The 5,440-nt window shown below is 36.1% G+C and overlaps 1 long non-coding RNA gene across 1 annotated transcript in view; it reads left to right on the forward strand.

Moving 5' to 3' along the window:
- The first annotated feature begins 463 nt into the window (after nucleotides 1-463).
- The window catches only part of LOC105502239, a 28,356-nt gene continuing 23,379 nt past the window's right edge, over nucleotides 464-5,440 (forward strand). Inside the window, exon 1 of the long non-coding RNA XR_001000307.1 lies at nucleotides 464-625. This is a non-coding gene — a long non-coding RNA (uncharacterized LOC105502239). The remainder of the gene's footprint in view (nucleotides 626-5,440) is intronic.

A 5,440-nucleotide genomic window follows, 5' to 3' on the forward strand; every position in this document is an offset into this window, starting at 1 on the left:
GAAATATTTTATAAAGCAATTTAAAATATTTAATCGAATGCTGAATGCTTCTCAGAGGAAAACTGCTCTCTTTTTGCTGGTTGGATAATGTTCTCTTTTTCTTCAGCCCGAAAAAGGTAAATGATTATATGAAATATAAATACAGAAATACATAACTAAAAGTTAAAGCTGTTAGTAACTTGGAACCCTCAGAAGCCAGGCTACCTTGAATATATCTGTAGTAGGATTACTATGTCCTTCCATCATGAGATAGTGATAATTTTGCAGTATTAGGATAGGGAAACCTTTAGCCAGAAAGGCAACAATGCGTGACCCAGCATTGGGAGAGAAGCCTCCCAGGAACACAGGAACAGCCTTCATTCCCAGCTTGAATTGTTTCTTAATGGAATTGTACAAGGCAAAAAAACACTTTTGCTGAATTCCGAACTGAAGCTTGTGACAACACAATGATTAGACTGACGGGTTGGCTTGAGATCCTAGGAGAAAAATAATTGACTAGGGGCTAAGAGACTTGAGGGGAACTAGGCCCACTTCTGATGCTGCATGACTGAGAAGAAGTAGATCATAGAATCATGGTAGTTTAAAGCTGGAGAGAAATATATCAAAAATAAGGAACCTGGACCAGGTAAGAAAACTAAATCCCAGAGATTTATCTTTTCCTGTGTGGAACTGTGAATAAGAGCTGAGGAAACAAAGAGAGTGAGTATTGAATCCTCTTTCCAAAGTTTGGTGGTGAAAGGAGAGAAGGCAATAGGAACTTCTTAAATGCTTTATGACTGGGCAAGGATTGGTGTTATAAGGGTCTCATGAATGGAGAAACCATGAATGATTGGAGATTATTATGAGAGTCAGTCAGGATACTGATGGAAGAGTGATGACTTAAGTTGCAGAAAATCAACTAATACGAATAGCAAGAAAAAGATGATTTGGGTTGCATACTCTTTTGATACACAAATTCACTCAGCCTATATATTTTGAGACCTAAGATATTTCACTCCTATAGAATCTATAGAAGACAGAAAAATAGGCTCCCAAAGGTATTTACATCTCAATCCCCAAATCCTATGAGTATATTACCTGACATGGCAAAAGGGACTTTGAAAATGTGGTTAAATGAAGGACGTTGAGATATTATCCACATGTGCCCGATGTAATCTCAAGAATCCTTATAGGAGGGAGGCAAGCAGGCCTGAGGGAGAGAAGGAGATATGATGATAGAAGCAGAGATCAGACCCGGGCAAAGAAAGGGTCAACCAGCCAAAGAATACAGGCCACCTACAGAACCTAGAAAAGGTAAAGAAATTGATTCTCCCCTAGAGCCCCTAAAAGAAACACAGCCCTGCTGACACCTTGATTTCAGAACTTCTGACCTCCAGAACTGTAAGATAAATCTGTGTTGTTTAAAGCCACTAAATTTGTGGTGGTTTGTTACAGCAGCAATAGGAAACTAATACAGAATTTAAATGAATTACGAAGAGAAAATTAACTTGCACATTTAGTAGACTTCAGCTCTGGACCAATGGGAATATGAGCAGTATTCATGAAGAGTTGTGCTTTGGCCACCACCATTTCCAAATTGTGGCCTTTCACAACTTTATGGCATGTGCTCATTCTGTTTCCTCTACCTATTATTTACTTTTGTTCTTTTTCCACCTATCATATTCCCACTCCTCTTTCAAAGCAACTCAAATAAAACCACCTTGTCTAGGATGATCTCTCGTATGCCTCCAGGAAGACTTAAGTTTTCCTTTTTTGTTCCCATTGAACTTTGTTTATACCACTGCTACACCATTTACTATAGTCTGACTATCATTAAATTAACCTTATGCCTCCCTAACTCATCCCTGCCCTTGCCTGAATCTTCACAGGAGTAAATGTTAATCCAATCCCCAATTGGTAGACTACCAAGCAGTTCATTGACAAAATCTTTTCCCGTTGTTTCTTTTTTTAACTGTGGTCAAATATATGTAACACAAAATGTACCATTTAATCATTTTTAAACGTGCAGTTTAATAATATTAAGTATGTTGACATTGTTGTGCAACCAATCTCCACAACTCTATTTATCTTTAAGACTGAAACTCTACATCCATTAAAGAGCCATTCACTTTTCCCTCATCCCAACCTCTGGCAGCTCCCATTCTACTTTCTCTCTCACAAATTTGACTACTCAAGATACCTCATATAAATAGAATCATATAGTATTTGTCTTTCTGTGATATTTCGCTTAATATCTTCAAGGTTCAGCCATATTGTACCAGGTCTCAGAATTTTTTTTCTTTGTAAGGTTAAATAATATTCTATTGCATGTATATACCATATTTTGTATATCTGTTCATCAACAGTCATTTGGGTTGCTTCTACTTTTTAATTTTTATGAATAATGCTGCTATGAATGTGGATGTATAAATATCTCTGAGTTCCTGTTTTCAATTCTTTTGGGTGTATTCCCTGAAGTGGAATTGCTGGATAGCATAATAATTCTATTTTAAGTTTTTTAGGACCCCCCTTATACTCTTTTTTATGGTGACTGCACTATTTTATATGCCCAATAACAGTAGACAAGTATTCCAATTTCTCCACATCTTTTCCAACACTTCTTGTTTTCTGTTTGTTTTGTTGGTTTGGTTTGTTGTAGTAGTAGTAGTAGTAGTAGTAATAGTAGCAGCAGCTGCTATCCTACAAGGTATGAAAAGATATCTCGTTTTGGTTTCAATTTAGATTTTCCCTAGTGATTAGGGCATTTTTATGTACTTGTTGACCATTTGTGTATCATCTTTGGAGAAATATCTATTCAAGACCTTTGCCCATTTTTTAATTGGGTTGTTTGGTTTTTATTGTTGTTGAGTTGTAGTAGTTCTTTATATATTTTGGATATTAACCCTTCATTAGATATGTGATTTGCAAATATTTTCTCTCATTTCATAGGATGGTTTTTACTGTATTGATTGTGTCCTTTGATACACACAAGTTTTTTATTTTAATGTACTCCAATGTATATGCTTTTGGTGTCATATTCAAGATGTCATTACCAAATCTAACGTCATTAAACTTCTCCCCTATAATTTCTTGTAAGAGTTTTATAGTTTTAACTCTTATGTTTAGGTCTTCAATCCATTTTGAGTTCATTTTTGTATATGATATAAGGTAAGGATCCAACTTCATTCTTTTGCCTGTGGATGTGCACTTTTCCCAAAATCATTTATTGAACTTAAATGGATTTTTTTACCTATGTAACCAAATGACATTAAAATATAAAAGCACCGTTAATATGCATTAAAATTCATAACCACTAAGAAATCGTAACAATCCAGCTGTAAAACAAATGAGCTCCTTCTGAAGAGAAAAGGCTGTGGCCAGCCTGGGACGCAAAAGTACTAAGCAGGATATGAAAACACAAAACAAAAGGTCAGTCATTAAACAAAGGCAGTTTGAAAAGCCTTGTCAGGGCACAGTAGTCCCTCAAGATTGTATATTTCATTTCTATACATTAAAGATACTATATATTTAATCCAAAAGGAGTGACTCCACCCAATACAGACAAGAAAACATACATCTTGATGTCTAATTACCTTTCAGGACCCCAATGATTGTGGAACTCACTGAAACATTTCAGATTAATGTTGTGATAAAATGGTCTTACTTATAATACTTACTGCCTCATTTCCATTCAATCATTACAATCTGTTGATTAAAAAGGAGATCTACTTACAACTTTTTAAGAAACTACCATCAACTTTTATTCTAAGATTGCTTTAGGTTTAAGTAGTATCCATTCTGCTTTTAGTCTCATTTGTTTTCACAATGTCAACTGCACCTGTACTACAACTTATGTCTCTAACAGGAAAAGTTAAATCATGTTTATAATACCATTTAATAAAATTGAACATCAATATCTAAAGATTTTTAAAGGTTTACTTTAATTTTTACAGTAAAACTTCTGCTCAAAAGATTAAACTTCAATTCTTTTTTTTTTTTTAATGGAGTCTCGCTCTGTCCCCTGTACCCCAGGCTGGAGTGAAGTGGCACATCTCAGCTCACTGCAACTTCCGCCTCCCGGGTTCAAGTGATTCTCCTGCCTCAGCCTCCTGAGTAGCTGGGATTACAGGCACCCGCCACCATGCCCAGTTAATTTCTTTTGTATTTTTTTTAGTAGAGATGGGGTTTCACCATGTTGGCCAGGCTGGTCTCAAACTCCTGACCTTGTGATACGCCCACTTCGGCCTCCCAAAGTGCTGGGATTACTGGCGTGAGCCACTGCACCCGACCTAAACTTCAATTCTCTAAGCATTATATCTGAAAAATGCTAAATAAAGGAGGTTTACAACAGGATACAAACAGATATCATGGCTCAGGATACAAGTGAACAGAAACCTGTGAGTCTGCTTAGCAGATGTGCAAGTTATTAGCTCATAAAACATGCTAAATTTCTTAAATTAAAATGAATACTCTCTGCAACCACAATGAGGTTTTGGTCCCTTTCTTTAAGTTCTTCTAACATAAATATATGACCAGTAGCACAGACAAATGTCAATCAAATAAGAAGAGCTTAAGTGTAGAAAATACATGATCAACCCAGTTTCCTGCTTCCTGCACCACAGGGCATAGCTTTATGCCATCTGGTGATTATTAGGGGAGAAAGATGCCATCTGCCACTTCTGCTAACACATGGGGGAGGGATAGCTCTCCCCACCCTGTAAACCTATGGGAAATTTCCTTATGCTTGTTTACATGCCCCGAGGGCTCCAACTGAGTTAAAATTTACTCTGAGAGAGAGAATGTGTGTGTGTGTATGTGTGTGTGTATGTCCCCACATATTCAATATTAAAGCAACACATCCATTTCCATCCCTTTCATACAACCTCTTAAGTGTCACAGGAGTCTGTGTTAGTCCAGGTTAATAGCAAATCTCTTTCTATCCTGCCTAACTCAAAGCCAAGATAGTATTAGATACAACCTAAACTAGAGGGACAAAGTTGGATGACAGCCATAAAAATAGATTATAAAATAGACCCAAATTGAATTCAAGGTGTGAAAATGACCTGTTATTCCTTTTGTCTTACATCCCCCACAGAAAGGACAGAACCAAAATCATCCTCAAATAAGTGTTTTCATAGACTCTTATAGAAAAATTCTTAAGATGTCATAGCTTTCTCTATGCCAGTTGAAAGTACATTTTCTTACAACACTTAAAAAGAGAAAGAATGGGGTGTAAAATTTTTTCAAAGAGGCCTTAGCTGAGTTCCACATTTGAGCTATTTCTAGAGCTTAATGAGGTAGGAACTAGGCAAGAAAAACAGAAAGTATAAACAGAAAAATAGACATAAGTTTTTCCCCAACTATGTCAAGCCTACCAGTTTCTCAAATCACTACACGTAAGAAGGGCTTCACATATATATATAATATATTATATACACATATATTAAATACATATACATAT

The sequence above is a fragment of the Colobus angolensis genome, unplaced genomic scaffold, assembly GCF_000951035.1.
Source record: "Colobus angolensis palliatus isolate OR3802 unplaced genomic scaffold, Cang.pa_1.0 Scaffold78, whole genome shotgun sequence".
NCBI classification, from domain to species: domain Eukaryota; kingdom Metazoa; phylum Chordata; class Mammalia; order Primates; family Cercopithecidae; genus Colobus; species Colobus angolensis.